A 19,475-nucleotide genomic window follows, 5' to 3' on the forward strand; every position below is an offset into this window, starting at 1 on the left:
TAATTATTATTAATTTAAAACAGAACCCTCATCTTAACAAAAAGAGGAATTAGAGCAAGCGTTAAAAAAAGTGGTCACATTTCGACCCTACTTTTTTCGGGACACTCATTGTTTTGTGGAACCATTTGTTTACAAATTAATTGGTATTAAACATTCTTTGGAAATTCTACTTTATTTTGTCCTTTGACTTGATTAATCTTAGTAGTTAATCAATTTGGAATATTTTTCTAAGTATTCGTCGAATTTTTCAAACGTACCGCTCATTTAATGCAACAAAGACGTAATTGCACTTTTTTTAGTACAGGTGATAAATATGTCAGTGACATGATCATTTTTTTGCACAATGGACAACTTTAATTGCGTCTGTGCAAATTTTTTAGAATGCTATATATAGTTGTTAGGTATTATTGCGCCAAATGAATGCTCATAGGATCTGGAGACATTCCATGCTGAATAGCGGAACTCATTTATCCAAATCTATATAAATAACTACACCAACACACATTATTCATTTATTCTCTCAGTAATAATACATTTTTATGTTCTATAGAATGGCAATAAAAATCCCGGATGGGCTACAATCGGCCTATTTGGCTTCGTATCGTTAAGTCGTCTCAGTTCAATTTAATTGAATCACCCATAAAAGCCATCTTGTTAAGGATCCTCACTTTATAGCTGACCTGAAATCGTTAATGGAAAACCACAAACCAATCAGTAGTTTAAAATAACAAGTATTTACCAATCACTGTGCTTAAAAGGTGTAGGTTTCATTCTTAATAACAAAAGATTAAGTAAGAGTGACACGGTAGTGGCCTAACGGTACGGATTGTGACTGTAAATACGACGACTGTGGTTCGATTCTAAATAATGTCTGATGTCTTCATAAGTAATGTCTTAAAAAAAATAGTGTTGGATTTAGAGAATGGAGTGTCTCAACAGTAGGTCTCCTTTGCCTACCCAGTTGTACTTCACGTTAGCTTTACGCTTCACGCTTCAAGCGGGAGAAATTTACGATGATAAGTATCTCACGTGAGACATATAAGGGTTGCAGCTTCGAGATATTTTCAAAATATAAACATTATGTTCCTGTAGCTAAAAAATATATTGCTTTGGTTTTGTTTGTTCTCTGGACGTTCCTTTCTCGTTCTGGTAAAGCGCATGATAATAATTTAACTTTTTTGCCTAATGGGAATCAAATCCCCAACCATTTACGATCCGACGTCGCCCCACTGCACACTATTATATAAGCTAAATATACTTTACATATTTACATGTAAAGTATACGTTACTAATCACCAGTAAAATTAACATTAAGCCTATTAAATATAAACCCATAATTTTCTTAATCATTACATTGATCATATTGCGTGTAGACTTTTAAAGAGCCAGCTTTTAAAAAAAGTTAATAGAGCATAATGCTTACAAAATGAATAAAAAGAATTGACGTGCGTGAGCTAGTTATCGCCTGCGGCATTACCTGGGCCTTAGAACAAAAATAATTTAGAAAGAGCACGCAAGTCAAATTAATAAAAAAGCTTACTGCGTTTACTAGTTACAAAAATAATAATAAAATTAATATTCAGTCGTGGTGGAGTTCCTAACACTGGGTTCCCTCTGCCTACCCTGCAGTGTGCGGGATACAGCGTGAAGTCGTCGATAACTATTCAAGGATTTTTTGTCATTTCCACTTGGAAAGTGATAACACTGATACAATGCTTGGACACTAACTTTTTTCTATCGACAACGGAATCAAATCAAATCAATGAAGTATCTAAAAAATCTAATATTTAAGTTAATGATACTTCTAAATGAAATCGTCTAAGGCGCTACCATTACATTGTCATTGTATGTCTGGCTGTCACAAAAACATACATGTATAATAACCGAACCTATTCTAACTTATGATTATCTTTCCTATGAGAAATTAATAAGATACCCTAAGGCGTTATAGACAAATATTTCAATAAACATTTGTTTGGTAACAACACATGTTTGTTCAAAGTGGGTTATGTGTAAAATAATATTTTATTTCATTCTCCAAATAACGGCCAGAGATAATGAAAATGTAAAAGAGAAAGAAAATGCTTAAATATACGGATATATATATGCTGCCGTGGTACAATGGGAAAGCGTCTAAGTGTAAATGTGATTGAGAGAGAAAGAGAGATGTTTGTTCCCCTGATGGTTGGTCCCACTCGGAGATTGAACTTGCAACAAGATAATGTGTTGAATTCCACTCTAACTCTTGAAATTTGGGCGTAAACTAGAGAATGAAGTCTCTTATCACTAGTTTCCATCTCTCTACACTGCTATACATGCAAAATAAGGCGCAATGCTAAAAAAAATATTAAAGCATGTAATTAGTAAAACTAAAGTAAAATCAAACTAGTGAACGTATTAGAAAAACAAAAACTAAACATAAGTTAAATATATTTATGTATACATACATATATAACTTATATTTCTATACATAACTAATATAAATTATTACTAAACTAGCCACAGCAAAAACAATGATCGGAAATATTTCGTAATAACAAACTGAACTCTAGCCCGGGCGAACAGATTCGGTTACACGCAGTATAGCTTAGCATTTAGGTACGGTACGCAAAAAAAAATACTTTGTTATTTCTTATATTCAGTTTTTATAAATAAATAGAATATTTAAAAAAATATTCTATTTATCACGTTTTTATAAAATAATATATTTTTTTATCAATAATGTTATTTTAGGTATATTAAATATATGTATTATGCAATAATAAGAAAAGAACATTTTAACATTTTTTTTTCGCTACATATATGTAGTAGAGTAGGTAGATGGCAGCTTCAAGGCATTGCGTTTGAGTAGCGGAACTTAACGCCGAGCTTTGTCGTGTTACCAGAGCGAGAAGATAATGATAACAAATTCCCCCACCAGGAAATAAGGCACACAACCATCGCGGTTATTATATTCGTCTATCTTTAACAATGATTAATATATTTCCATAATAATACATAATAATATTTTATTTTACTATCTGTACCCCAGATATTAGGGAAATCTGCGGTTTGCGGCTGAAAGGGAGCCTCCAGCGGGATGAATATATTCATGAACTAGTTCGACAAAGATACGCAGCTACTTCGTTAATATTTAAATGTATGAATAATATTACTAATTATACAGGTAAATGTATACTTTGTCTGTCTGTTAAATTACAAATCATATTAGTTTTTAATACTTCCTATCCTATCCTATCCTATATCTTATAAAACAAAGTCGCTTTTCGTGTCTGTCTGTTGTTTCTAACTCTTCTTCTTCTAAACCACCCAACGGATTTTCATGCGGTCTTCACCATTAAGTCGAGTGTTTTTCGTAGAAGGTTTATATATAGTTTATTATTTGTACATTCATATGTAAATTAACATAAATACGATAAATGTGTATAGTCCTACCCGTTGAGACACTTTCGCGCATGCGCTGCTGTAATGGTAAGTACTATATCAAAAAAATGTACTGGAGTATTGTTCCTCTTAATAGGATCTACAAAAAAGTCCGCGAGAGCATATTCGTATCTTTTAAGAATAACGTGTAGTGATCATTTTTCTGTCTAAAAATAATAATTTCAATATACTTTTTATTGTGAGGGATGTTTTTCCATAATGGTATTAATTCTTATCCTTTAAAATACTTTATTAATTTTCTACGTTAAACGAAGATAAAATTTGCTTTTTACACTATTTCGAAATTGCGAATAGTTTTACAGAAAAACGCATTTAATTGTTGATACATCCCGCCGTTGACACATCAGCTGTTTGTTACTCAAGTTTCACTTATCCCTTACTCTCAGCATATAAATAAGTACATTAGTTACGTTGGCTATTTAATGTAGACCAAAACTGTTTTTACTGTTTTTCACTTTAATAAGTACTTTAGAAGTTGTTACAATATCAAAAAAATCCTTGCTGCGAAACGGCTCGCCACTCGCCATGCGTCCGCCGTGCCCGTTTGTCTTACACGCATCGGTGGTTCAGTGGTAGAATGCTCGCCTGCCACGCGGGCGGCCCGGGTTCGATTCCCGGCCCATGCATTCTATTTAATTTTCCTCACAGGCGGCCACGTCGTGCTTGCTTTTCATCAGGGACAGAATACCCCCTTCAGCATTAGCCACAAGCTCGAAAAAAAAAAAACCCGGCTGCCTCTATAGCAACGAAGATTTAGTTAGATGCGTTTGCACGTATTGGATAATTGGAGTTGAATGTATTATTTAAGCGCGATATATTGGTTTCACATTTTTTGTAGTAGTTAGTAGTAGGTAGGTTTTTGTTTATAATATCTTCCGTTTAAAAATAGTCGTTTAACTATCTAAAAATAGTCATTTAAATATATTTTAATAAGTACTTGAAAAGATTAGTAGCACAGATTTAAAATTACGGTACCTACTAAAATATCCTTGCTGTGTAAAACAATTGGAAAATCCTTATTGAAACTACGAAAATGCGGGTTGCATTAGGATTTAATTAATTTTCACATTATCTTAAGTGCTTTGCAAACATACATTACATGAATAATCCAGTAGTTAAAGCGGGCGAAGCCGCAAGAGGGTCGCTAGTATTTAATAAAGAGCAGTATAAATTTCTGTAGCATCAAAAATATCTCTCATTCCATCACTTCATTCTCTACTGTCCAAGTGTCAGATATTACTTGCTTTTACGGAACTAAACACCGCACATTTTATTATGAAACCGAAGAAACGAAAAAAAAAGGCTCTGAATCGACAACCATTGAGTTTACACTCAGCTCTTCCACTCCAGTAATGGCATAACAAAAAGTATTATATCTATACATATAATATAACTATTTACAAGGAATATCTTATCCTCTAGAAATGCTCTGATTACGATCCGCGTACAGTTAAGTTGCAACCAGTTGTAGAAAAGACATCAACGGCGTCCGTTATTCCTTGTAACTTATATATCTTGGACCTGTTTTTGAGTTTTTTGATTTTGTTTTGCTATCCAATTTATTTATGGAGCTTTATATTAATAATAAATTATAATATTGTGGCAAATTAATACTATTTAAATTTAATATATGAATATTAATAGTGTTTTTCTATTTATATTTTTACAGTGTAAAAAAATGCTTAACATTTTATGACTATACTATATTTTATGATTTTGTTTTGATTCCCTGTAGGTAAATCATTGCGTTAAGTTGCAAGACGCAATATCACGATTCTTTTGGCTGGTTGGTGGGAACGGAGTGTCTTAACACTAAATTCCCTCTGAGTCTGCCTGCCGTGCAATACACCGTGCTGGATAGAGCACGTGCTCGTGAATTAGGAGTACTATTCATTAAAACAAATAAAATACCATTCAATTGTAAAATATTATGTATTATTAGGAAAAAACTTTACCAGAAGAGGTAAAAAGACCATGACAATAACTTAGTATTATTTGTATAAAAATTATGATAAAGTAAATATAAAATTTTATTTATTTGTATGTTTTAAATAAAATATATAATAATTATTTATGTCAAATTAATCTATTTTATACTAATATAAAAAAAATCTTTAAATGAAAAAAATATTATTAGTAATAAAAAATTATGATTCCGGCCAGGATCGAACTGGCGGCCTTCTGCGTGTAAAGCAGATGTGATAACCACTACACCACGGAACCTCCTTACTCTACGTTTAAATATTAAAATAACTTTTCAATACTAAGTGCCAAATTATTTATATTACTTTCTTCTAAAGAAATATTATAATATATTTTTAATATATAAAAAAAATACAAGTTTTTACCAACTTAAAAAAGGAAATTCTATATTCGACAAAAACATTATTTTTTGAATGTCCCTAGATTTATTCCTTAAGACCTAATTATAAAATATTTTTTAATAAGATCAATCCATGCAATTTTTGTAGTAAAAATATCCTACCTTATATGTTTATCTGTAGCGTTGTATTTATAAAAACTGAAACACAAATCAGAAAAGTAATCTGTGCGTTATCTGTCAATAACTCTGTAACGGAATAGTTTTTTATATATAGATGCAATGGACTGTCTTATAATCAGCGCTTTTGCCTTAGTCCTAGAGCGGAGAATTTAAAATAATAATTAATTTCCCCAACTGGGAATCAAACGCACAAACGGTCAAATATTGTAGTCATATTTCGTACCCCTGCGCCACTACGGCCTAATTTTTACTACATACTTTAAAATATAAAATAACTAAATAAAAATTACCTTTTATATCCGCATAGTTGCACTCATTACATCCATTACAAACCCAAACACAAGTAAAAGTGTAGATAAACCAATACATAAATATTAATTATATCAAATAAATGACTCGGATCGGACTAGTATGTTATAAAACATTATCATTACATTTAATAAGTGCGGTTAACAAGTTTTTGTACAAGTATTACAGCTCTCGGGACATATCAGAGATTCTTTCTCATACAACGTGTTCCTAATTAAGTGAAAAATGAAAATTTCATTCAAGTAACCACTTTTTAAATGAAAATCTTTAACCGGGTTATTTTTTTCCTTTGGCTTCAAGTTATTTTCTGCAAAATAGGGTAATCAGAGGGAACCTAGTGATAAGACATTATCTTCCCAACGCACTAAAGCGAGGAAATAAAACGAAAATGGATCGAACCCACAACCGTCGTGTTCACAATATGGTATACTACTGCGCTACTACTGCCAATTTATTTTAGTATTGGACATATTTCTGTAAGCCCGATGTTTCGAACACTTAACAGTATTCCATTAGGTAACAGGTAGACTATGGGCGTTTGTCTGTCAGTGCCATTCAATTATAATATCAAACTACCGCCAACAATTTCTTAGTTGCCTCGCGTTAAGTCGGGTGATTACAATTTCTAACTATTTTTTATCTTCTTACATTTTATCTACCGCATTTTACTTGTTAAGGAGTGATTATCTAGTAACACATCGCTCTATTCCCCACTTTCCTCGACACACATAAGTATATAACGTTAATGAGTATACAGGCCAATCAGCAGAATTTATCTCTAGAATTCGTCGGAAAGTGCATAGCAGGGGCAGGCAGAGGGAACCTGGGAACCTAGTGTTAAGACACTCCGTTGCCATTAAGACACTTCCGTTTTCCATTTTTCATCGAATTCACGAGGCAATGCGTGTTGAGTAGCGGAATTCAACACCGCGCTTTGCCTCCTTTTCAGAGCGAGGAGGAGAAAATATCATATATTTCGATCCCCCAAGTATGAATCGAACTCACAAACCGTCACGTTGACAGTCACGCGTGTCTTCCCGCGCCATGACAACCTCAAAGTAAGTAGCTTTTACCATTAATAAGTAATTAATACAAGTAACCCATGTCCCACTAGTTAACATACATGTAATATTCATATGAAAGCTTAAGGCTAAACGATGTCAACATCTCGGACTGATGATAATCTTTAACGCCCCGAGCAGATATTTGCATCACAACCCGTTTCATATTAAATTGATAAGGGCAATCTTCTGTCGGGACGCATCTTGGTATAGACAAGTCAAAGAAAACAAATTTCTGTATATTGTAGGATATTTTTACTTTTATAGTTATACTAGAGAAACTTTTTACTTGGATTTTTTTATAAAATAACATTTATGTAATAAATAAAAAAAATCAGCTTCACGCTGTATCCCGCACACAACAGTGTAGGCGGAGGGAATTTAGTGTTAAGACAGTCCATTCCCCACTTTCCGCCGAATTCTCGAGGCATTGCGTGTTGAATGATGAAATTCAACACCACGCTTTTCCTCCTTACCAGGGCGAGGAAATAAAAATATTGAATATTTCAATCCCCCCAATGAGAATCGAATCCATAACGGTCGTGTTTAGAGTGGCACGCTTGTGCCCCTGCACCATGACTGTTCTCAAAATTTTTATTAATTTAATCATTTATTAATAACTACCTTTAAAACAACCTGAAATTAGAACTTATAGCCACCGCCTACAATTCAAGCTAGTTAACCTGCGCCACTCCACCGAAGCAGTACAAAAGCATATCTTGGCCAGAACGAAATAAATGTCGTTTGGTCCATTACATTTACCATTTAGTGGATGCTGGGATCTCACACTGTACGGACGTGTTGATCCTCTCGAAACGCGGTCAAATTACGCTACGAAAACCCAAATTTATTTTGTAGTATTATAAATTTGAACTAAGTTTTTCTTTTTAGTTTCGTGCTTGTGCTGTGTTTTTTTTATTGGTTACAGAATTTAAGGCTTTAAGGTAATTATAATTTTTCTTATTTTTTTCTTATTATAAGAATATTATGAAATATTTATTAATTTGTTTTAGTTTTTAAATTATTTGTGTTTTATATTGCTTGTCAGTATTAATATTGCCGAAAAGGAAAATTGTCAATTTTACAGTGCTCTACACTTTAACGTTTGAATTGACGATATATATATAGGAACATAAATAACTTAAATATAAAGAAAAATCTAATACTAACCGTAGATTATTCTTTATACAATAAAAGTTGCTTTAATCAATTATACACTTTTAATATACACAAGTCATAATAAAAATAAAGACTTGAAAGATAAGATATCTATGGTCTAAAAATCCACGAATTATAAATTAATTATACGAAACAAATGTTGGAATTGTCACCAAAAAGTTTTAATCTGATAAGTAGATATTTATTGGCCGGTTATCACACAAGATGTCGAACATTTCCTTTTAAATATCATGACTTGTAAATGTTCTTTGAAGTTTACAAACTAAGTCATCGTAACAGTTTTTAATGTGTTAAAAGCTATAAAGCTCTAGTTGTAGGTTTAATATTTATCTCTGGTAAGTTAAATTGCTGCGTTAAGCTCCGCCAATCAACACACAATGTCTCGAATTCGGGTAAAAAGTGGACAACGGTCTTGAAATTAAATTTTTCTTCCTATAATGTTATGTGGGATAAAACTTGAAGCTGGAGGTATATTAAAAAAAGTTTTACGTACTTAAATTGTAGTGAAAAGATATATCGTTCAAAAATTTTAAGCCCCTTCTCATATATGTCTATATTATCTCTTTCGTTAATGAGTGACTCACAGACTACGCACAGATGATACTATAATTATAAAGTTTAAGTTTGGCGTTAAAAACGTTTCAGTTTGGTTAAAAAGAGGGCAGCAGTGAGATAGGATTTTTGGAAATTCTTGTAGGAACAGAAGAGTATAGAATTTTTCACACGTGATATTTTCCATTTTATCGATATAATCATTGTAAAATTTATATTTAATTTTTTTAGTAAAATTAAGCAAAAGTCTTCGTTAAATATATGATTTTTAAATTATACTCCACAGCTTAAGTTGTCCGTCCAGACTATTAAACACGTATACATATAAAGTTCGAAACAATAAAAATATCAAATAAGCAATAATACTTAAGTCAAAACTTTATTATTTCATAACATGTTGCATCTTTACATATAAATTTAATGACACCATCATGACACGGTGGAAATGTCCCTTTACTATATTTAACTAGCGGACGCGCGCAGCTTCGCCTGCGTATTTAAGGGTGAATTCTAATAACCCATGAAACATGTGTTCAATTAAATATTTTTAAGAGTCTTAATATCAAATTTTATAAAAATCGGTGGCGATTTAAGAATTTTAACATACAAACTTTCAACCCCTTATTTGCACCCTTAGGGGGTGAATTCTAGAAAACCATGAAACATGTGTTTAATTATATACGTTTAAGAGTCTGAATTTCAAATTTTATAAAAATTGGTGACGATTTAAAAAAAACCTATACAAACTTTCAACTCCTTATTTGCACCCTTAGGGGGAGAATTCTATAAAACGATGAAACACGTGTTCAATTAAATACTTTTAAAAATCTAAATTTCAAACTTTATAAAAATCGGTGCCGATTTAAAATTTTTCCATACAAACATTGAACCCCTATTTCACCCCTTTAGGGTTAAAATTTTTCAAAATCCCTTCTTAGTGGATGTCAAGATTACGAAAGTAAACTTTTATCCAAATTTAACGTTTCTACCATCAGCGGTTAAGGCTGTGCGTGCGTCTTACCTCAGTCAGTGAGGACAAGTCCTTTTATATATATAGATTATAGTATTGTATAATGGTTCATTGATTGGATTAGACTAATTGCAGCGTTAAGTTCCACAACAATATTATTGAAATTGTTAGAGAGTAAAAAAGCATCTTATTTTTTTGCCGCATAGCAGGGTAGGCAGCGAAACCTTAATGTTAAGACAATCCGTTCCCACTTTCTGCCTAATTTTTAAGACATTGCTTGCTTAGAGGTGGATTCAGCGCTGCGCTACCCCACGACAACCTTGTTATCGAAAAGATTTGTAATTTCACAAGAACGATATTTTAACGATATATAAATGATATTTTACATTTACAACATAGATCTCTGAAAAAAATAAAAAATCTGCTTTCCTCTTCTCATCCTCCTGAAGGGTATCTTACAAATCGAATTAATATATAAAACGTTTCCGGTAATAATATACCACGCACAGACGAACTTACGCGGCGTAGAACGCTGAAATTTGACCTATAGATATCTCGAGGAATATTTTGTCTTACACTAAGAGAACTAAGATAGAATTACCGGTAATTTCTACAGGACAGGGAAAAACGCGATTTTATATTTTCAGTCCACCCAAACGAAGTTGAGGGCTACCACTAGTGTTATTTTAATTGTGATGATAACACAAAGTGAGAATCGAATCTATATCCATCGAATACTATAATCTTCATTACACTAAAAATCAGTCAACTAATATTTAAACGGTAAAATCGTAGTATGCACTCAGTTAATACACTAATGGGCATAACATGTTCTTGATTTATAAAAAAATATTTTTAAACCAACACGAGATACGTCACAAAAACTATTATATACGTTATAGCATTTATTTGTCGTCTTAGGATATTTTTATACTGCTCTTACCAGTTACTTATGCTATTAGAGTGATTGGCTTTTAGTGCTTTTTTCCTTTATACAGTCAATAAAATAGAAGGAAATCGTTGAGCGGCGTCTGGGTAACGCAATGTCTGGATATTCCGGTCCGCCTAACTTTTGAGACATTGTGTTTTAAGTAGTGGTACTCAAGGAGGCGGCTTTTCTTCCAAAGTGGGGAAATGAATGAGATAATCTCTACTTTTGATATCTTTACCGCAATATCTAAAAAATAAGGTTGGACAACGGAGTGTCTCAACACTGAGTACTTCCCTCTGAATACTCTGTTATGTGAGAAATATCTTGAGAAACTCCGGAATCAGTAAATAGTAGCTCATAAAAAAAGCATTTTTAATAAACCTGAGATAAGTGACAAAAAATGACTTAATGACAGATTTTACGTCGTCCCCAAGATATTTTTACACTAGCTGTGACAACTATCGTTAATTAATACGCACCTTTCGTCGCAAACTTAATTTAGTTCAATTAAGTTTTTTTTTCTTTTTCCGTCACATCTTGTCAAACATAATTTGTCGGTTAACGGTTTTAATCTTAACTTACTTTTACTAAGTTGATTTTAGCTATTTATAATAATTATATTCCATTTTTACATCCGAGTGGAAGTTGTTAAGGTATAATCGCTTCAATTTAATATTTAAAATATATAATGGCACTACGAGTGTCTAACTTTGTCTTATATAACGATGGTATAAATTGTTTGAAACTTTTAATATTAAACGATGTTACTATTGTTATATAATATTTTCGTAGCCAGTCCTGGCGCAGAGGCACGAGCTTGTAGCTGTAAATGTGACAGATTGTGGGCTCGATTCCCACTCGAGGAAGTGAAATATTTAATATTTGACGCTGCAAAGCGCGGCGTTGAGTTTCGCTACTCACACGCAATGCCACCAAAGTTCGGCGGAAAGTGGACAACGGAAGTGTGTATCTCAAATTCCAAGTCTTTCTGCCTTCTCTGCTAAGTGCAAAATTCCGCATGAAACTTAAAAGTAAATATTCGATTATTCCGCGCAAATAGATAATAGCAATGATAAGCAGAAATGGCAACATACGGGAGACGCACAGAAGATCTGCTACCATCAACCATTGCTTATACGATCGTAGCATTAACTTTAAATTGTATAAATTGAAATTCAATATCCGTATAATATAAATATATGTGTGTAGCCTCATAAGATAAGCTACGAAACATAATCTTCTGCTCAAGCAGGTGTTACCATTTTCATCTAATTGGTAATAAAAATTTACGACCACTGATTTTCCACAGACACCGTATAAAATACAAATTGCCTATAAATCATGTTAATTAATTGTATTAAATCGATTTACAATCATTCAAAAAGGTTATGTAAAACGTTTCTATCTCAAGTTATTATTATTGAGACTACTGGTTTTTATTATTAACAATATTCGTGTGTTTTTATAACTTTGCAATAAGATTAGTTAGGTCATTGCAGTCAGGCAGCATCTAAATGCTGTTGGGAGTTCAATCCGCACGCGAGGAATCAAATATTTTCATTTTGCATAAGCAAAGCATTGTCTCAAATTATGGTAGAAAGTAGAGAACGGAGTGTCCCAACACTTTGAGTCAAGTTAATAAGAGCCTGTCAATCTAAGAATTTGGATTACACGCACTTCTATTTGTTATATCATAATGAAATTAGAGAATTATATATATATATTAGATGACAACATAATATTATGGTACCATCGACCTGTTCTAATGATGGAATTGGAAGATGGCTGTTGAAGCCTGGTGGTACCTACTAGTAAATATATCGAATTTATGCTCATTACATTTGTCTTATTTATATGTTTTATTGAAAGATTTCTTTTAGTTTTTTAAACTATTCATTTTAATATAACAATAGTGCTAGTACGATTATTTGTTATAATCTATTTATTTTTAATATTTTTATACATTATTCATATTACATTAATTTTGACACTTACACTTTAGAAATGAGGACAAAAATGAAAGTATCCACATTATTTTTTAATCACCAACACGCTCTATTGAAATTAGATTTAATTTAATTTAATTTAATATTTATTCTTTATCAACAGATAAAGAATATAAAAAATATAAATTTATAAAGTGATTTTAATTGAGTAAAAGCATAATTCTATTAAAAGTTAAATATTCTTGTCTTAATTAAAGATCATAAAGTTTATTAAGGTGAGCAAAAGAGTTTCACTCCAGTCTTATAAGAGTGTCATCTTAAATGTATGTCTTACTGGAACATCTAGTTAAATAAACTTGAAATCCAACCTTATTTTTTTATTGCTAAATAAATCTACTGTAACAAATTAACAATATCAGCTATAGTAAAGGACTAAAGACATTCTAGCTTTCCAAGTAAATGGAAGGTAAAATAAAATAAAAAATAAGCAATCAACATTTGCTCTGGTTTCGAGACCAAACGCAAGTTTGAGTTCCTCCACTCAACACGCAGTGGCTCCAGTATTCGGCGGTAAGTGTGGAAGCGGAGTATCTTAACACTATATAAATATTGAGACATAGCGTGTTGAATGGCGGAAACAAACGCCGTGTTTTTGCCTTAGTTCTTATTCTTTGGTTGCTTCTAATATTACTAAGCTACGATGTTTTCCAGCATTCACTGCTCATTTCACTGACCGGGGTAATTGTAATGCCGTATAATTGTAATGCGAGTGATGCTGGGGGAAATTTCTAGTCTATCATAAAAACAGATCAGCCATATAACAAATTGCAAAACGGCAAAATTCCATAACAAAGCATGTTTATTATTTCACAGCGGGACGCTCATTAGTAATTCGATTTGATTTGTCATACAATATAACGTTTAGTATTATATATGTGTACGTGGTTCTTAGGCTTTCCTTCTCAATGTATTTATTCGATTTTTTTAAATTCACTTTAATATTTACTTTATTTATTTATTTTTATATTTAAAAGGACCCTAACTAAATTTCTCCATTCTGTGTCAGTAAATAACTAAACTTACTGAAATTAGTAAGTTGCTGGCAATGGCCTGACCACCCATACTTACGGTAAAAATGGCATGTTTTATAACGTAATAATACAAGGTAATAAAACAATTATAATTAATGTTATACACATTAATTATAATTAAGATATCCAAAAAGACAGAACGACTCTTAACACTAGGTTCCTGGATTCTCTCTGCCTGCTTATGTGTGAAAGTAAAAAAATAAGAGAAAAATGAGAATGGTAAGAATTGGAAATTGGAGAGACTTCCCATCAAGTTAGCCTTACGAGAGGCACACTATACAATAATAATAAATAACATACAAACACATGTAACAACACTATATTATATCAAACTATTGTCACACAAACGCTCCTAAGATGGCAAAAATACATAAAAGATTGCTTAGACGAATTGAATGACAAACCATAAATCAATGATAAATATTATGGCGTCATACTTTTATGGATATCATTACCATTTTATGAGTGTAAATAATAATTCTTAATATAATATTAATCTGCAAATCAAGAATTGTTGTAATGTGGACATGTCATGGAGGCCACGTGACAGATATTGTTTTAAAAAAAACTCCAAATTTGAGATATTTTAGTTAGTTTTCAGATAATAACAGACGACCAATGGCAAGGCCTAAGAAAACATGGAAATTAAGGTCATAGATATTAGAATAATTCTACAAATTAGAATTATATTTTTTTAAATCTTTTTCTTGAAGGTCTTATGCTACAAAACAACAACAAAACTTAAGAACTGTTTCTATTTTTTATCTTTCACACAGTTACTTGCCAAGTGCCTGCACCTGTCATAAAAAAAATTAAATCATTTTTAGTTAATATCTAAAACAATCTCAATGGTTAGCAACAACAAGTCATACCTACCAATAGAAAGTGTGAAAATGTAATCTTTCAAGAACATTAACCTAAATATACGTATATAAACGGTAGCTGGAAACCTGAGCGCTCCTAAATATCAAATCTGTCAAAATAAGAATAACTAAAGCAATTTCATGCGGCGAAGCTAGTTAAGTGCGCTGAAAGACAGTATAACCGGTACACATTGACACACAGACTGACGAAAGATTGTTATTATCTATTATTGTTAATGGGGTAAAAAGCTTTCGTTGTGCTGTTAACAAAATGGTTGTAGGTTCGATTATATGTAAAATATATAAATTTCCTCGCTATTAAAGACAATGTGCGGCGTTTTGTTTCGCCATTAATGTTAAAAGATTTTTACAAGATGCAAACATCTACATATATTAGTCTTTTAACTTTGTAACAAAATTGATTTCATCATTCAGCTATAGTCATTATTTAATATTTTGCAATATTTTGAAGAAACTGTGTAGATTTTACGATTACTGAACACGTTAAAAGTAATAATTTTATAAAGATATTTCAAGGAAAGTTCAAGTTCAAGCTAGCTTTCTCTCGAAAAAGAAATATAAGGGAGACCTAGCAGTGTTGTGATAAATTAGAAATGTAACAAAGACGATTTCTCTCTACTTAAATAAATATTTTGGGAGTAATATAGAAACAGCATTCGTTTGTAGCTTTTAAGAGTGTACTAGTTGATTTTTAGCCTGCCAGTGTCGCAACGGAAGCCGTCACGTAAATTCTTTCCGGCCCCGAACCAAAATAGGCCAAGGCACAGGTATAAAGTATTGAATTTTACACCTACGTGCACTACGTTGCATTACACTAGTGTTATGACACTCATTTCTCCACTTTCCGTCCGTAATTGAGACTCAGCGTTGACTGGTAGAACTCAAATAAACTCAACGCCATGCTTATGACACCACCAGACCAGACCAGAGCGGTAAAATTAACTCACAATCACCACCATTACACTCAGACGTCGGGCTCTGCCATTGCGCCATCGCCTCATGCCTCATAACTCATAAAATTATTCCCCCAAACATAAATATAACAAACTATACTTAATTTTAGTGCATAGCATCCTCCAATTACGAGCACGAAGGTCTTTGATATCAAAATATGACGGCCAGAGGTATCTAAACAAAAAACCAATCAAGTGTCTGTCAGGAATAGGATTAACAAATTAAACCTGTAGTGTTTGTCCGTAATTTTTTGCCTTGCCTAGGTGGTCTATGGCCTAATCTAGTTTTTTAACTATTTGAGGCCAATCATGGCGTACTGTATGCGTGAAAGGTTATGGGTTTCCATTCGAAGAAATAAAATATTTAGTATTTTCATTTCCTCCATCTCTTATGAGATAACGAGGCTAAGTACTGTGTTGAGTTACGCCAACGCGCAATGCCTCCAAAATTGGGGAACGGAAGTGTATTCATGGAAACGGAATGTCTTTATTTGAGGTTCCCAGGTTCCATCAAAGGTCAAAAAAAGATGCATAAGTTGGAATAGCTGGAGTTTTTTAGCTTTGAACAAATATGCTTATGAAAACCTTTTTGTTTTTAATTTTCGGGACTAGTGTTTTGGTAGTAAAATTTCTGGGGTGGGCACATACCACCCGGCTCCCATATCTCAACGCCCATGCATACAAACATAACTTACACCGTATACAAAAAAAACTAAAACAATATACATATATTCATTGTACACCAGACTGTACAAACAGTTTGATCTCAGACATAGATAAGACTTTATTGGATTACGCTTACAGTCGTCATGTGATAGATGATCTTACGATAAGATGACCATCTGGTGTGGTGGTAACGTTCGTGTTTCTTAATTGGTAGTGACAGGTTCGATAGAACGAAGATTATATGAGATGTATATTGAAATTTCGTTTTGAAGCAGTGGGACTTTGATTGGAATGACTTTCTGTGATGCTTTGTCTAACACAAAGCATGGCGACGGTTTTCAGTAACGGAAGTCTCTGAAAACACAGCTCTGAATTCACATAAAAGCAGAGAATAAAGTGTCTTAACACTAGGCTCTCTCTACCCACTCTGTTATATGTAGAAAATATGATATAAAAAAAATATTTAGCGAAATTTGTACCTGCATTTAACAGACAGCCTCTATAAGTTCACATTATCCTACGTCATTAATACTTAAAAAATGGTAAGAGATTTGTTGGTAGATTAGTGCTAAATATACAGTTGTTTATTTAACATTTATATACAATTTCAAACATAAAGTAAAAATAAAGCATAAGTAAATTATAGAATGTAAGTAATTTATTTTCTTTGATATTATAAAAGACATAGACTATATATACATGACTAAAAAAATATTGAGCCCATCAATGTCTTCATCATCTACCACATTTCAACCTGTAATTTAGATACTTTTTAAAGTATTTTTTTCAAAGGATCCTTGGCATTTAGGTCAATATGTAATTACGTGTTATTAAAAGACCAATATACGTTATTAGGGTGCCGACAACTAGGAAACTATTTGGTTTCGACACTGATATTACATTTACTTGATATTTATGTGAAATTATTACATTTTTATTTTTTTATATTTGTTACGGTTGTTTAGACTGCTTTTAAACGAAGATATTAACCTGTAATATTTGTTAGGCGATAATTATTTGTGATGAGCTGGACAACAGGGTAACCAGACAATAAAATATATTTTTTTAGCTTTACTCTACATTCCATAAGCAAACATAACCTGGGAACCTAGTGTTTACTCTCCGTTCTTATTAAGTTACTCCCGCAGAAGTCAACGCCGTGTCTTGCCTCGTTACCAGAACAAAGACATGAAAATATTAATTATTTCCTTTCCTCCAATGGATCGAACCCGCACTGTATAAATTATACTTTTATAATAATAAATTTGTTTATTTAAAATATTAAAACTATGGTTAAATAAAGCTCTACCCATTTTGTCCTACTACCAGAGCAAGATAATGAAAAAAACCCAATTTACAGTCACAACGGCCTTAATATACGAGTACAATTAAACAAATAGGTATTTGATTTCGAGATTCCAGCTATTAATATATTTTGGTATAGGATATCATAACTCGATATGTAATCTAATAATAAATTAGAACGATTTAACAATACTGGCGTTGCATCCTGCACATTAGCAAAATTATTGTTGGAGGAATGTACAAAAATAGATGTTTGATTTTAATACTAGAGGTTTCTCTAGTGTGAAGGCACTCCGTTCTCCATATTCAAGACATTGTGTGTTTAGTGGCGGAACCCAACGCTGCACTTAGTCTTGCTATCAGAGTGAGGAAACTGAAAGTAATTATCGCGACAGTTTGTGGGTTCGATTTCCACGCGAGAAAATGAAATATTTAATATTTTCTTTTCTTCACTCTTATCTTAAAATGTATTTATTACCAGAACAGGAATCAAACCCACAATTCAAACGAGTGAACTTAAACTATTTTAATTGACGTCAAATAAAGAAAATCATATAAATTTATTACATGTTAATACCTAAATGCATAATATTAATAAAGACGTTAAGATCGCACAAACAGATATATATGAAATATTAACAATTTTGCTAGTGACTTTTGACTCAGTGATTTTGATAGGTAATTTATCCTTTTGACACTTTGCATTTATCAGCCACCTAATTGGTCTCATTTACTTTTAGATATATATTTATTTGAACATTTATTAATATGAAATAAAAAAATACCTGTTGCACTAATCTTTATTGAGATTACTTAAAATGAGTAAGTTTTTAAGTTCATTTAATTCTTATCTAATTTAGTTTTTAAACGGTTTTATTTAGCTCACCCCGTTTGTTTATTTGTTTGTTTGGGTCAAATTTAGTAATTGAAATTTAACCCTCTTCCCGTTAACCGATTGATCTGAAATTTGGTATACGCCTTTGATTCTGGTGACAATACAATTATCCATATTCAATATTATTGTGAATCCAAGATGGCCGCCGCTACAAGATGGCGGACAACTTATTTTTTTTCAATCCCATCAATATGGATATCAAATGAAAGGGCTTGTCAAGTAGAATTTAGTGGACTATACAAAATCAAAATCCAAGATGGCCGCCACTATAAGATGGCGGACAAGTTAGTTTTTTTCAATCCTATCAATACGGGTATCAAATGAAAGGGCTTGTCAAGCAGAATTCAGTGGACTATACAAAATCAAAATCCAAGATGGCCGCCGCTACAATATGGCGGACAAGTTAGTTTTTTCGATCCCATCAATATGGGTATCAAATGAAAGGGCTTGTCAAGTAGAATTCAGTGCACTATACAAAATCAAAATCAAAGATGGCCACTGCTACAAAATGGCGGATAATGTAGTTTTCAATCCCATCAATATGGGTATCAAAATAAAGGGCTTGGTAAGTATAATACAGTATACTATACACAATTACAATATGAATCTCCTACCTAAGTCAAAATCTGGTATCCTGTCGAGGACTGTGTGGCTATAGGGTGCCTAAAAATGATACGTCGCTAGGGGTACCACCCAAGGTAAAAGGTAAAAGCGCGCCGAGAACTGTATGGCACTAGGTGGATAAAAATGATATGTCGTTAGCGTTTTCCCCTCAAGATTCAGGCA

The 19,475-nt window shown here is 32.4% G+C and overlaps 1 protein-coding gene and 1 non-coding gene across 3 annotated transcripts in view; one reads left to right on the plus strand and one right to left on the minus strand.

The window, feature by feature from the left end:
* Positions 1-5,594: 5,594 nt before the first annotated feature.
* Positions 5,595-5,667, minus strand: TRNAV-UAC (transfer RNA valine (anticodon UAC)). Its single transcript has one exon. It is a non-coding gene; the product is annotated as a tRNA-Val (tRNA).
* Positions 5,668-8,070: 2,403 nt separating this feature from the next.
* Positions 8,071-19,475, plus strand: part of Wnt2 (Wnt oncogene analog 2) — a 59,075-nt gene continuing 47,670 nt past the window's right edge. For both annotated transcript variants that reach the window (XM_085191329.1, XM_085191328.1), the window contains exon 1: positions 8,071-8,261. The gene's annotated coding sequence lies outside the window, so the exon portion shown is untranslated. The remainder of the gene's footprint in view (positions 8,262-19,475) is intronic.

Source organism: Heliconius melpomene, chromosome 10 (genome assembly GCF_056956725.1).
Source record: "Heliconius melpomene rosina isolate 202511_hmr_F chromosome 10, ASM5695672v1, whole genome shotgun sequence".
NCBI lineage: Eukaryota > Metazoa > Arthropoda > Insecta > Lepidoptera > Nymphalidae > Heliconius > Heliconius melpomene.